The following is a 15643-nucleotide window of genomic DNA, read 5'->3' on the forward strand; positions in this document are numbered from 1 at the left end:
TGTCTGTCCCCCAAGAAGCTGCCTGAGTAGGCTTCTCAGCAGCAGCTAGGATGAAGGGCAGTTTACCCCTCCCCAAACCACTCAGGGCTGCAATTTTGCAAACCAGGAATTAAAGGCTGGAATACTCAACGCCCTGTGGTCTCCCGAAGTGGGAGGACTCTAAAGGAGGATCAACTTCCCTTAGAAGCCAGGCACATTGGCAAGAAGTACCGGGTAAACAAGCAATCTTGGGGCAATGCTAATCTGCTTTTTCCTCTTCTTCAGAGTGTCTGACTGAGTCTAAATTGAATTATTAATCTAGTCCTGTGTGTCCGTGTCACTTTTCCAGACAACCAGTTTATTCTTGACTCGCCCGCTATCAATTTCAACATGCAATTTGCAATGAAATTTGACTGATCAGCACTACCGTAATTAGTTGCAAATGTCTGTGCTTGTATTTGTTTGGTGTAGGGGCTTTTTCATTAAAGTGACGGAGGCCAGTAAACACCATGACTTTGCTCTGGGACACAGGACTAGTGGCAGTTATGTTTTGGGTCAGGGCCAGGCTGACTCACAAGAGAGGGTGGGCATTTGGAGTTGTAGCACCAGGAACTGTGTTTTCCCCTTTAACACCCTTGTGTTCACGAAGAGCACTCACTCTAGGTTGGACAGATGATAACATGTGCAATCCATGAGGAAGAAGCGAACTGGAGTTCCCTTTTTTGGTCTCTCCCTTAAGTCTCCCGAGATCTGCTTGCATACCTCCAGTAACAAGGGGCTTTTATCTGGTTAGGCATCTCTACTTGTGAGAAAGTTCTTCCTTGTCTGGGCTCCCACCTGCCAGCTGTAGGGCTGTCCCACCTAGTCCAGGATTCTGGTCTCAACTCACAGACTGTCACATTGAATGAACTTGGGCCGGTTGCTTAGCCTTATTTTATCCATCTGAGAAAGGGGAATTATCCAGTGGGTTTGTCTCCAGGATTGTAACAGTCAGAGTTTCTAAATACAAGCAACAGAAATTGACCTTTAACTTAGGCAGATTGACTTAATTGATTTAAGCTAAATTGATTTAAGCAGAAAAATAATATTGAACAGCTCAGAGAATCTCTTGGCAAAGCAGAAAAGCAGTGCTGCAGATGACGTAAAAAGACAATCATACTGAAAACTGGCTCAGTCAGGACCTCATTGTTCTCACTGTTGCCACCACCATCGTGCACTAGACCCTATAGGCTGGGCTGCTGTATCCTGCCCAGGCTCTGTGCTGTCACCATCTCCACCACCACTGTGGATGGCCGACTACACCCACAGTAACCACCAAGGAGAACCCTCTGTGATCCCTGCTTTTTTGGGTCACTAGTTCCTGGGTCACTGTCTGGAGCCTTTGTGCCTGAATGGCAGAGCCTCAGTCATGGGCCTTCACCCAGCCATGGGGAGGCTGGGAAAAGTATGCACATGATACTTTTAGCCTCTGTAGTGGGAAGTGGGCTCTGCCTCAGAATGAGGGGAATTCCCCATCACAGGAAGAGGGTTCAGATCCTGGGTAGCCAAAAAGAAGAACAAAGAATCAAATAATAGGGTAGATGTTAAAAGAGGTTTGAAAAGGTATCAAGCTCAACATACCTACCCAAGATTATTATTCATTCTATTAATATTTCTGCAGATACAGAGGGGAGATAGTTATGATTCCTGCCCTCAAAGCACAACACAATCAGGGAGTAAAAGGCACGGGCCAGAGGACTCCTGTTCTAGGCAGGGGACGTCCCTGTTGAGAACTGTTGTCGTTTCCCTGCTTAGTAACTGTCCCTCCTCTTCTGGGAATAGCAACCCAATTTTCATCCAAGAAAGTACTCCTCTTATCATTTTCAGCTCATGTGCTTCAGGTGGAGTAATTCCCTGGCTTGAGAGTCACAAGTGAATCAGGCCTGGACAATCAGAGTTGCATAGTGCATTAGGCCCTTTGCAGGGTTGCACAATGGCTGGTTTAAGGCGGAGCATGGGATGTAAGCCGAGCCATGAGGTCCAATCAGAGCCAATACTAAGTATTTGAGTATTCTAGGAAAAGATGTTGTCCTTTCATCTGGACTTAGAGATGTGAGGGTGTCAGCTTGGAGCTGCTGGCAGCTGTCTTGTCACCACATTTTAAGAAAAAGGCCAATCCTTAAGGAAGCAGAAATTAACAATGCCCTGGTCTGGATGACATAGTTGAGCCCCTGGATCAAGGTGTGCCTGAAGCCCCTGAATTTTTCCATTATGTAAAACAACCAACCAAACAAACAAGTAGTTCTCTTTTGCTTCAGCCAGTTTGGATGAGTTTCATATAACTTGAAACTAAAAGAATTCTAATTGGTTCTCCCACATACACCCTGCCTCAGCATCAGCCTGGAGCCAACTCCTGTGGAATGTCCACAATGAAATCACCAGGGGGCCTTCTCTCTGGTATTGTTCTTTAGAGCCCCCTCGTAATGGACAAAATTATCCCATTTTGTAGATGGGAACACAGGGGCACAACTGAGCAACAGCCTGCGGGACTCAGGATTGACCAAGAGCCCAGGTCTCTGAATGAGGGGACTCTAGTACCATCCCCAACCTCTCCTTATCTCAGCAATAAGTCCACAGAAGCCAGTACGGGATGTATGGCCTGGAAACAACCTGATCACATGGCTGATGGAGTAGTTGGTAGGATATTTAGTCAAGCACACCTGTTGTCCATGTAGAGCTAACAAACCCAGCCTAGGTCCATGACAAAATTCTTCCTGGCATCAGGGTAATAACCAAACTGGCCCAGGTCTTCTCCAGGATATCTCTAGGGCTCTCTCTCACACTTCCTCACAACCTGCCTCCCCCAAGGGGGCTGTGAGTACTGCCTTCATTATTTCCTACAATGTTTAGTAAGCTAACCATGGTGTTTGCTCTTAATGATGAGTCCTTCAAAGTGATGGAAAGCATTGCTCAAGACTTAAGGAAGCCACTGTCTTTCCCAAGTAAGACATGGAGGGAGGTTTCTTGCAGAGATGCAATGAGCTCTGTTCCTTCTAAGGATTGAAAATCTGGGCCAGGGAGAGCAACATGAGGGCATAATCCACCTCTGAGAAACTCTCCTTGCAGGTGTTGCCAGTGGGAAGGAATCAGGGTCCCATGAACTAGAAGCTGCTCAGAAAGGAATCAGATGAGGACCTTCCGTACCAGGCTCTGGGAACAGCCTGCCAGTGCTGCTGCAGCCCTGAGCTGCTAAGTCAGTTACACAGGTAGATTGGCCCTGGTACAAGTGGAGAGACCTGCTCAGGCACATGGGGCCTCTGCTGTACTTATGGCACTGTGTGACAACATTGGGATGCCTGAACCTACCTGGAGCCTTACTGCTTTTGTCCATGGTCAAAAAAGTGGGTTTCATAAGATGGTCCCAGCTTCAAATATGCCTCCTAGTTGTCAGACCCCAAGTTTTGATTTGGGGTCCTGAAACTACAGGTCCCATGGATGCCTAAACAGGACTCTGTGACCTATAGGCCAAGGATCTGGTATTGCATGTGTCCTGCAGGCCCCAGTGTCCCCCATAAGCCCATGAAGCACAATTGTTAGCAGGCGGAGGGTACATCCCATGGGTGTATGGGCATCATTTGTGAACCATTTTTGGAATTGGGCTGGCAAGTGTTTGCAGCCTGAGAAATGGGTTGGGACATTACCGGTCCCCAGAAATGTAAGTAGTTATAGAAGTTTTAGCCTGAGCTTTTAAAAAATCCTTTGAAAACTATCAGCAAGTAAGTATGTTTTAAAGCTAAACATAGGCATGTCTGATATCCCAACAATTCCACTTCTGAGTACATATACTCAGCAAGGGTACATACATGTCCCAAAAGACATGTACTATTGCTGGAAACAACCCAAATTTCCATCAACAATGATATCAACAAATCAGTGGTGGTACATTCATAAAACAGAGAATAGCAATGAAACTGAGCAAACTATTTCATAGTCAATAACATGGGTGAATCTCACTGAGCAAGAGAAACCAGACATAAAAATAGCACATACTATATGATTCCATTTATATAAGTTTTCAAAAATAGGCAACACTAATCTACGGTGACAGAGGATACCATAGTGGTTATCCCTGGGGTCAGTAACTTACAGAGGGCACTAAAGGTTTGGGGGGCTGGTAATGCTGTTTTTGGTCACATTGGTAATAGTTACAGAGGTGTGTTCACAGGAGCTGTGAACTTATGAGCTGAGCGCTTTTCTCCAAGAATATTAGATTTCAATTAAAATGTTTATTTAAAAAAGATAAATAACCCCTCTGACCCAATCAACCCCAGCAGAAATTTCAGAGAGCCTGGAAATTGAGCATCTGTTTCTGTAGTACCTTCCCCCGATCCTTAGTTTTTTGGGTTCTCAGATGTCCTATGCATTAAGGTCAGCCACCAGAGCTGTAGGGACAGGGGCAAAGAAGAAGAAGGTGGCTTTGTGCTCCGAGGGCACAAAGGTCTCCAGAAAAGACGAGACAGACCACGGTAGGTGCTTAGCTGGGAGTCACGAAGGTCCACATTGAGGTCAGCCCCCTGCAAGCCTTCTATGAACCAGATAAATTCCTTTCCCAGCCCTCTGAAAGAGAAAAAGGGAGTACATCTTGTTGTAGGGCTAAGGCAGGGAAGTGGTAGAGGAGTCAAGTTGGTGCCCACTTTAGACTTGGCATTGGGTCCAATTTCACTCGAGTCCACATTGTTCAAACTCTCCCAGATTGTCAACTGCCTGCTGGCTCAGCTTAATAGCACATAGTACATGACCTGGCACTTGAGAGGTTTCTAGTGTGTTCATCTAAGAAGAGGGGTCGTGGAGTCAATTGCTCTATTGCACCCTCTCTTGGGGAGGAGAGCTCCCCACCTCAAATGACTGGAAGAAAGGGAAAGAGAGGCTCCTTGGACCATTCCAGTATTAGGAGGCCCTAAAAGTACCTTTCACACAAGTAGGTGCTTCCTAAGCTTTGTTGAAATATTAGTTAGTTAGGATGGAGTTTCCAGTCCTGGGAACAGGATCTGGGTCTGCCTTAAAGCCAAACAGGCTGTGGGCTATTTGTGGCTTAAAGCCAAATAGGCTGTGGGCTGGGCCCAGAGGGAGCAGGACCTGCTCTGCTCTAGGCCACACAGAAGTCCTGGAGTGCCTGAGTCATTGGAGAGGACTGTGTCAGCTTAGAGGACGAGGCACTGAAGTCAGAGAGATGCAGAGCCTACCTACCTTCACCCCACAGTGCAAAGGGGCAAACTGAGTCTTAGAGAAACTCGGTACCTTGTCCCCACCTCACAGCTAATCCAATAAATCCTGGATTAGTGCTGTGCTATGAAGCCTCCTCTATTCTCTCTCTCCTCTAGCTCTGAGTTTCTTCACAGAAGCATCACTGCCCCCTCAACACACACCTACACCTGGTGCACCTCAAGCATTCCTACCTTCTGTCTGCCTCTGGAACAGGGTCAACAAACTGTGTCAAGGGTCAAACAGGAAATACTTGAGACTTTGAGGTGGTCGGTGGGTCCATACAGTCTATGTCACAGCTCTTCAACTCTGCTTTGTAATAAGAAAGCAACCAGAGACGATATATAAGTGAATGGACATGGCTGTGTTCCTTGATTTATGAACACGGAAATTTGACTTTCATGTAACTTCCACGTGTCATGAAATATTATTCTTCTTTAATTTTGTTTTCAACCATTAAAAAACATAAAAACTATTCTTAGCTCATGGGCTGTTCAAAAATAGGCATAGGGCCAGATCAGGTCCTCAGACTATAGTTTGCTAATTCTCTGTTCTAGAATGTGCTGTCCTGGGGCCCATGCTCCCAGCGTCACTGAGGTGGGAAGTCGTGTCCTCCTGAAATGCAGGTAGTAATAAAGTAACCAACCGTTCTGGTTTGCCCAGGGCTGAGGGGTTTCCCAGGATGTGGAGTTTTTGGTGCTAACACCAGGGCAGATTTAAAAAAAAAAAAAAGGATAGTTTGTCACCCTAGGTGGTAATCATTAACCCAAAGAGGAGACAGGCTTAAGGAAGCACCAGCCAGGGTTCTAGCATGGCCCCCTAGGGGCTGCCCCACGCACCACCTAGTCCCTGTGGTTTGTGGTGGAGACTTGACCCACTCTGCCTGGCCCAAGGCAAGGAGATGCCCCCCTCCTCCAAGAAAGAAAACCTCTGTGGTCTGGGTGCTCTCAAAAGGCAGGAAGTTGAATCATCAGCTCCGGTAACGTCTCCGTCAGCCTGTGGGTCTGCCCAGGGAGTTCAGGGCTCTAGGCCCAGGGGGCTGGCTCTACACTTTGCTGCTTTCTCTGAACAGGAAAGCTCCGGAGTAAGGTTTCCAGTGAGACTTCTGAAGAAATGAGAGCTGTTGAGTCAGACAGTGAGGAGAGCTGGATGGCAGGTCCCCTGGGGCTCTAGCCCAGCTCTGGCCTAAGCTTGCTGTGTAGCCTTCAGTGACTCCTTCACCCTCTCCGTTTCTTGGCTGTGTCTTCTACCACAGAAATGCTGATTCTTGAAATCCCCTTGAATTAAGAATGTGGATGGTGACCTAAGCGAGAGCGTTCTGGGTCAGTGGACAACTCATTCTAGGTTCTACAATCAGAATGCTCAGGCACACATCCCTGTTTCCCACTCACCTGGGAGTAGGACCTGACCAGCTAACCCCTTTCAAACTGGAGAAGCTTCTAGGAAGGTGACAATTATGGATTTAGGGGGCTAAAGAGGAGGAGCAAAGGAAGAGAAGCAGATTAAAGAAGGTTACCCACAGATAATGATGATAATCATACCACTTGTTTATTAGACAGTCACTATGTGCCAGCCCCTAGATGATCTTACTTGATCCTCACAATGACCCTTTCAGATAAAGACTGTCATTATTTCTACTTTATAAGTGAGGCAAATGAAGCTCAGAGGGATTATCTTGCTCACAAATAGCTACCAAGTGGTGGAACGGCCATTAACAGCTTTGTTAGACTGTACTTTTGAGGTTCTGGGACTCAGGAAGCCCACAGGGGGCATTAGGGAGGGATGAGCTTCCCAGAGAAGTCAAGGGTCAGGTGAGGGAGAAACTATTCTTCCCGGTGCTGTGCAAAGACCTCCAGAGAACACACAGAAGTCTGGTGGCTGATGACCTTGGGGATTGTACCCCTGGCGGAGGCAGATCATGCTCTCACGGATTCCCCAGATGGTCTCTGAGGGCCTGGTGAGGAAATAGGACACACAGCAGGATTTTGCTGCTAAGAGGGAGCTGAGCATTTATTTCCTGAGCCAAGGCAGCCGGCTCTGCTCCTAAGGTGCCCCCTGAGTGTCTCTGTATGCTGCTCCCCGTCCTAGCATGGTGCTATGCTCAAGGTTCAGAGCCTTGCGGCCCATAACACACACTGCTTGGTTTCCCTCCTTCTCTGTGAGAGAGGGAACAAAGAATTCAGCAAGCCCAAGAGGGGCCAGTAAGGCCTTTGACAGGGGCTGTTTCCCCAACTTGGCTGTCCTTGGTAACCCAGCAGGTAGATAATCCTGGGCAAAGAGGCCAGCCCAGCTGCCCAGGCTACTGACTGGACCCCCCAACATAGGCTCAGGTCTGGCCTGGAGATGCCTTCTCTCCCATGAGCAGCAGGTTCAAAGCCAGACTTAGCTATACCCTTGACCATTCCTTACCCTCTCTGGGGCACCATGAAATTCTCCACACAGCTCTTAATCTAAAAAGTGCTCTATTAATGTTTGCCATGTGGGTACTAACTGGACAGGTAAGAGTGGGAATTTGAGAGGATTCATTAGCCTCAGGATCTGGTATGGGCTAGGCCTGGACTGGTACCTTGGGGTGGAGATTGAGGCCTGGAATCTGGATGCAGGGGTTGAGGCTACCCTCCTGACCCCAACCTGGGCCTGCACTGGACCCCAGGCCTTAGGAGCCAAACCATCCTTGCAGATTTTTGGCTTCTATACTTGGCTATTTTAGGCAGCCTAAAGCTAGACTTGATTGTGTCAAAACTGAAATAGCTCATTATTAGACATGGCTGGCTCACCCTTCCAAAGAAACTTTTCTGGAAGACTTGGGGTCTTGTAGTGAGCAAAACACCCCCATCCCCCCCCCCCCCACCCCCCAGCCCACACCATCCTATCCTTCAGTCCCTCTGGCAGGAAAGGAGGAACAGTCCAGGCAGCCCGGCCTCATCCAGGGCCTTCGCACACAGTGTGGGCTCCATGGGCACACGTGGGACTAAGGGCCCCTGGCAACACAGTGCCTCTGTCCAGGTCGGGGCCCTGCCCCCAGCTCCTCCCCATGGGAGAAAGGGCAGAATAGGACTGGCCGGTTGAGGACACTGTGGGACTGTGCCCAGGGAGTGACAGCTCTGGGCCTCTCCCTGCTCCTGATGATTGCCAGCAGGGGTGTGGAGCCCAAGAGGGAGGCCCCAATCCTTCCCCAGTCCAAAGGCCACTAACAGCCCAGTGGCTGGGAGTATGTCGAAGAGGCTGGGTCTTCAGGCGGGGAGGTTCAGGACAAAGGAGAATGGGCAGGAGAGAAGGAAGAGGCTGGGCTTAGTTCATATCCTAGGGCCTGAATGCATCTCTGCCTGGGTCAGGCTGGGCTTGGAGCTGCCCTCAGCTGCCCCCCACTGTACAGCCTGCAGGCTCTGGACAAAGCTCTGCATCATAGCCTGTCTTCTTTGGCCCCTCCTGCTCCTGGGTGGCAAGTCTCCTGTAGGACTTGAGTGAAATATCACCAGATTTCCAGGTTTCGGAGGCAAGTCCCTGCCTAAGCCACTCCCGTCAGAGAGTCTCCCTGCTCTGCCCACCCCCTTCCCCGGGAAGGGATACTTGTCCTCATTAGGGGTGGATGCTGTCAGACTTGCCCATGGTGGAATTTCTGAGCCTGGGCAGTTAAGTGAGAGAGATCTTTGGGTCAGGGAGCCCTTTGTGAGCCCCTCAAATTGAGTCAGCTAGGCAGTGCTCCGCTACAGCCCTGTTCACTGTAGGGGCCAAGTGGCCTTCATAGGGCCCCAAGTGTTGGAAGTGGGGACACCTCAGAACTCTCAGGGAGCTCCTAGCAGATGCAGTGTGGCCAAAGCAAAGGGGACAATTCAACAGCTAGGGCCATTGGTGCGGAAGTCAGAGCTCTGCCTCCCCCATCACAGGGACACCCAGGCTCGGTCAGAAGCCTGGGCAGAGATGGTGTTGAGGGGAATATGGAAATAGCTGAAGGGCTAGACTCAAAGCCTCTGGCTTCCTGATGCTAGGCTTGGCATGGGGTGGGGAGGAAGCTGAAGAGGACAGACTGAGAATCTCAGAAATCAGAGAAAGATTTCCTACAGAGACAAGTCTGACGCATGAGATGGAAAAGCTGTCGAGATGGGGGGAGCTGGGAGCAAGTCTGTAGGTGGAGACATGCTAACAGGTGTATGAACCAGTGAGCCGCCCCCAGGGGAAACGTGTACAAAGCTTGTGATGAAACAGCAAGCAGCAGAGTGCTCTGGTCCTGAGCTCCAGGCCCTTGCAAGTCTTCACTGACTGTTACGGGTTGAATTGTGTCCCACCAAAAATGTCCTAATCCCTAGTACCTGTGAGTATGTCCTTATTTAGAAATAGGCTATTTGCAGATATAATCCAGTTCAGATGAGTCATTAGGGTGGGCCCAAAGCCAATATGACTGATGTCCTTATAAGAAGAGGGGAATTGGGACACAGTCACAGGCACATGTGGAGACACACAGACACTGAAGGAAGAGACCATGTAAAGATGAAGGCAGAGATCAGAAGGATGCAGCCACAAGCCAAGGAATGCCTGGAGCTACCAGAAGCTAGAAGAGGCAATGAAGTATCCTCCCCCTTGAGGCTTGGGAGGGAGCCTGGCCCTGTCAACACCTTCATTTTGGACTTCCAGCCTCCAGAGTTGTGAAAGAACAATTTTCTATTGTTTTAAGCCAGTCAGCATGTGCTGCTTTGTTATGGCAGCTCTAGAAAACTAACACACCAGGCTGATTCTACTGCCTGGAATGCCCTTCTAGCTAGTCCGGTCAATGCCGTCATACAGGCAGCCAAGGGTGGCTTCTCTGTGAGCCCTGACAGCGAGCTCTTGTCCAGTCAATCGGTAAGGTCTGCATGCCAGCCTGCCTTCCCGACTAGACTGCAAGTTCCTTCAGGGCAGGGCCTGGCCTGGAGTAGGGCAGCACAGTTCCTGGTACACCGTGGGTGCTCAGTCACAGAGAGGTGACTGAAGGAATAGTTGAGGGGAAATGAGTGCCTTTCAGACTGGGGCATGTCATCTACTCCTCTACAGCCTGTTCTAGCTTGGGTGGGAACAGGGCAGTCCACAGAGAGGTTATAGCATCATCCCCACAGGCCACTCCCAGCTCTTCTACTGTCCAGCCCCCTCCCAGCCTCTTGTGAGCCTGAATAACTTGGGGAAATTCCTAACCTTCCCTTTCAATCTGGCCATTGGCTCTAAGAGTTTGCCACAACATAACTTCTCAGGTCCCTCCAACAAGGGGACTGTGTCTGTGACTCGATGACTCATGCACACTGCTCCATCCCGCAGCTTTGGGCAGGACCCAGGGCTGGGGATAGTGCCAGCCAGGGCAGGCTAAGAGCTGGGACATCCCATTGCACCAGCCCAGTCCCCAGGAACGGAGTGTGCTCAAGGCTTCAGGACAAAAATCTGGAAGCAGGGAGGCAACACTCATTTGAGCTGAGATCTGAGAGGCAAAAAGCAGCAGACAGAGGCAACAGTGAGTTCAAAGGCCCTGAGGTAGGAGTGAGCTTGGTATGATCAAGAACTGAAAAGAAGGCAGAGGAGGCTGGGGCATGCTGAAAGAGAGGTCATGGGTAGGACATATGATTAGACTGAGGTCATCTGGGTAATACAGGGTAATGTCTCCATCTCAAGGCCCTTGATTTAATCATGTTTGCAAAGTCCTTTTTGCCATGTAAGGTAACATATTCCAGGTTATGGAAAGCACACCATAAACATTTTGGGAGGGCATTATTCTGCCCACTGCAGTATCTCGCTCATCCTCTTATCTTCCTCTCACTCCATTGCTACATTTCTGTTCACCTATCTATCTACCTATTTGGATTTGACCATGGATCTACTAACTTTGTCACCTGGCCACAAAGTATCTCCCTTCTTACCCCTTTATCAAGTATCAACAAGTTATTTATCAACCTATCATTCCTCCATGGCTTTCATCATTCAATCTGATAATTGTATGATCCCCCAGCCATGGGTCCAATAAACTAATTTTTAAACTCAATCTATCATTTGATAGTCCTCTGTACGTGATGAATTATCAGTCATCTAGCTCCATATTTTTATATGTGTCACATATGTGGACATTCCTTCTAAACACCTACAAATAAATTGAATAAATATTCATGACTGCTTGCCATGTGCCCAATTCTATGTCATGTGTGGGTGAGATACAGGGTTGTTCATACCCCTGGTAACCACATTGGGCCCTTTTTCATCATTGTCATCATCGCTGTTGATGCCATCACTGCCAACCTATGCACACTGTCCAGTTTTGTTATCAACGTAGGGATCGTTTTTATATGGACTTACCAGCCAAATCCAGGCTGTTCTAGTCTGCTTTTTGCTCACTAGCCATCCTGTGTATAAATAATGCAGACCCATTTTAACTTGATCTCAGATAAAGTGTAGATAGAAAACTGTATCTGCTGGGCAAGCATCTTATGCCTTGAATAACAAATCCTAAAGTTAAATGGAAATTATTTTTAGGTTGTCTACGCAAATAGCACAGAGGATGGGGACTCTAGAGAGGCTACATTAGGTGTATCTGGACACATGCAGACACGCAACACACACGTACACATGAGCATGGGTACACACAAATGCACATATGCACACAGTCTTTCTTCTGCTCCCACATAGTGAATCCTTCCTGGCTCATTCACACCTTGTGAGTATGTGCACACACATGGCCAAAGTGGACACTTGAACACTGATTCATGCCCTAACCCATCTTGTTTCCAATCTAGGAATCTCACCTCCCCACCTGAGCTGTGAGGTTTTCCAGAGCAAGAATGGTACCTGCTGTTCCTTGGGCATGCCCTCCCAGCCTGGACAGCCAGCAGACTAGACACTTAAGAGCTGTGTGCCATTCCTTGAATTCTAAGGGCAGCTGGGGATCAGAAAAGTAAGCAGCTAGATGCCCAATGACAGAGGGTCTTCAGGGAAGTCCCTTCTGCCCCTTAGGAATCTGCCTCTCTTGCCCCAGCTAGATGCCAGTGTCTACAGGCTTTCCTTCTTCTGTAGAACTTTCCTAGAGCCTAGAGGAACTGTATTAGGTGGATAATCTGCCTGGAGCTGGCCTAGCTGGGGATCAGCTTGACAAGAATTCCCTTGTTTCCAAGCATGTCCATTGCACAGGCATCCAGGGCCAATTCCTGTCCAAGTCTCTCCCCAGGGCCCTGGCTGGAGATCTAGTACATTTTGAAGGAGGTTGCCACCTGCCAGAGCTGCAGGTCCTGGATGTCCACCAGTTACAGTGGCTAAGGCCACCCCAGGCTCACAAGTCACTTTGTCCACAGCCATAAGGGAAGAACAGCTTGCTCACTAGTGCCTGCAGGAGGCTCCCAAGGCAACCACCTTGGACTCTGGAGCACTTCCCAGCAGTGGGAAGCTGGTCAAAGCCAGGACACCATTAACGAAGCCTTGACTGGAGTGAAGCATCTCAGGGCCAGCTGCCCTTGCTGCTTCTGGTTCCACGCTGAGGCTAGATTCTATCCACATACTTGACCCCATCCAAATCCAATTAATGCCCCTCCTCCATCCTGTGGTATCCTCAGGACAGGGACTTCATCTAACACATCTCTGTAAACTGAAGCTAGCCTAGACCAACCGTAGGAATTGTATCTGCACCTGTGCACAGCTCACACCAACATCCTGTGGGCCCAGAGCCCAAGTCCTAGCCTGAAGCAGTCTCCACTTCTGCCTCCTAGTCCAGAGCCCTCACTCAGTGGGTTTCATTAACTGTTTAGAGCCCAACAGGTAATGAATAATCCCCACATTTGTTTCCTGAGGAACCAAGCTGGGCCAGGTATCCTCAAGCCAAATGTTCTGGGAAGAAATGGTAGTCCATCTGTCAGAGGAGGGAGGCCATGATGCTCAGAAACCTCCTTTCTCACACTGATTCCCAGTCGCAGCCTGGCCCATGTTTAAGTCCCAGCAGGCCAAAGGCCAAGTGGAGCTTTTCCATGCCCCTGCTGGAGCTCAGTCTCCATGAGAAGGCTCTGGAATGAACTTAGAATCCCAGAGAGACCCTAATGCTGGGGCCCAAAGAGGGCCAAACAGGCCCCAGGCCACCAGGAGTCAGCAATGGGGCTAGACCAGAGGGCTAGACCAGAGGGCAGGCTTCCTGGACAATGCAGTCCATGGTTGGGCTGGGAAAACATGTCCTGCCACCCCCATGATTCTTTTGTCTCTGGAGAATTCTAAGCACCTATAGTAAATGCAAAGGACTTCTTAGGGCTTCCTCAACAACCATGGGGTTGACTCTTCCTCTTCATCTTCACAATTCCTACGTTAACCCTTCACCTCTTCCCAACTTCACTTCCTACACTACAACACAGGCAACTCATCAACAATTTGATGAGTATCTTTCAGATGCTTTGTTTTCTCTATGAAATTATGTATGTCTGTGTGTCTATGTTCAGATAAAAATGTAGACTTTTTAAGGTGTTTTTTAATGCAGATAAGATCTTATACATATTACCCCGAAACTTGCTTTTTGTTTTCACGTGTACAGCATAATGATCTGATATTTGTATATCCTGAAACTTGCTTTTCACTTAACACTTTTATTAGAACTTTTTCCACATCAAACACACAAAACCACACAATGCTTCTTTCTTTGCTGCCTTCTTTTTTTTTTTTTTAATGTTTTTATTTATTTTTGAGAGAGAGAGAGAGTGCACTAGCAGGGGAAGGGCACAGAGAGAAATCCCAAGCAGGATCCACACTATCAGTGCAGAGGCTGACTCAGAGCTCCAACCCATGAACTGCAAGATCATGACCTGAGCAGAAATCAAGAGTCAGATGCTTAACCAGCTAAGCCACCCAGGTACCCCACTGCCTTCTTTTTGACTGTGGTTTATTTAGCCAGTGCTCTAGTGATGGACATTCAAGCCATTTCCAGTTTTTCTTTTTTCTTTATAAAGATTGTATTTTAGGGGCACCTGGGTGGCTTGGTTGGTTGGGCGTCCAACTTCAGCTCGGGTCACGATCTCATGGCTTGTCGGTTTGAGCCCCATGTCGGGCTCTGTGCTCACAGCTCAGAGCCTGGAGCCTACTTTGGATTCTGTGTCTCCCTCTCCCTCTCTCCCCCTCCCCTGCTCATACTCTGTCTCTCAAAAATAAATAAACATTAGAAAAATAATAATAAAATAAATATTATATTTTATTAAAAAATTTTTTTTAGTGTTTATTCACTTTTGAGAGAGAGAGCGTGAGCAGGGGAGGGGCAGAGAAAGAGGTAGTCTAAGAATCCGAAGCAGGCTCCAGGCTCCGAACTGTCAGCACAGAGCGTGAGGCAGGGCTCGAACCCATGAACCATAAGATCATGACCTGAGCTGAAGTCGGATGACCAACTGACTGAGCCACCCAGGCATCCCAAAGATTTATTTTATTTTATTTTTTTAAGTAACCTCTACACCCAATGTGGGGCATGAACTCATGACCCTGAGATCAAGAGTCTCGTGCTCTACCGACGGAGCCAGCCAGGCGCCCCTCTAATGATATCTTAAACAGATCTTCTTGTGCCCACATCAGAGGGTCTCTCTGGGGTAGATTCCTAGAAGTAGACTGCATGTTCTCATCTCCTACTTCTAACTTGGGGCAACTGGTGATTCTCACCTTTCATCTTCAACCAGCTTACTAGTATATTTTCCTGTACAAAGGGCAGTTCTCTCTCAGAAGGAACCCTAGAACCAGTTATTAGCATCATGTTCTATGCCCCCACTGCACTGCTGTGAACCAGACAGACACATTTCATCTCTCTGTATCATTCTCCCCACCCCCCCCCCAACTCATCAAAATTTTTATCTATACGCAGGTCCATCTCCAGACCCTTCTCAACCTTTCTGTATTATTCCACCCCACAGGCTCCCCAGATAGCTTGCCCATCCTGCATATACTTAAGGATTTGTCTTCCTAAATGGGCCAAAACCCCTCTAAAATAGGATCTGAACCTGGAACTCACTGTCCTAAGATAAAGCCTTGTTTGTATAGGTGCTTGTTAAATGCATGCTATTTCTAATAAAACCAGGTTACTTCCAGCATGGCTACGAATTCATCAGTAAATCCATGGGAAGGGTCTTTGTAAGACTGCCAGATGAAGGGAGATTTGCTTCATTTATCAGAAACCCTATGGAAGGGGAACCTGGGTGGTTTAGCCGGTTAAGTGTCAGACTTCAGCTCAGGTCATGATCTAGCAGTTCGTGTGTTTGAGCCCCATGTCGGGCTCTGTGCTGACACCTCAGAGCCTGGAAACTGCTTCAGATTCTGTGTCTTCCTCTCTGTCTGCTCCTCCCCAGCTTGTGCTCTGCCTGTCTCTCTCTCTCTCTCTCTCTCTCTCTCTCTCTCTCTCTCTCAAAAATAAATAAACATAAAAAAATAGAAAGGAAGGAAGGAAGGAAGGAAGGAAGGAAGGAAGGAA

At 48.3% G+C, this 15643-nt stretch overlaps 1 protein-coding gene across 1 annotated transcript in view; it reads left to right on the forward strand.

The window, feature by feature from the left end:
* Positions 1-15643, forward strand: part of JADE2 (jade family PHD finger 2) — a 114589-nt gene that overhangs the window by 37389 nt on the left and 61557 nt on the right. The window lies entirely within an intron of this gene.

The sequence above is a fragment of the Acinonyx jubatus genome, chromosome A1, assembly GCF_027475565.1.
Source record: "Acinonyx jubatus isolate Ajub_Pintada_27869175 chromosome A1, VMU_Ajub_asm_v1.0, whole genome shotgun sequence".
Classification (NCBI taxonomy): domain Eukaryota; kingdom Metazoa; phylum Chordata; class Mammalia; order Carnivora; family Felidae; genus Acinonyx; species Acinonyx jubatus.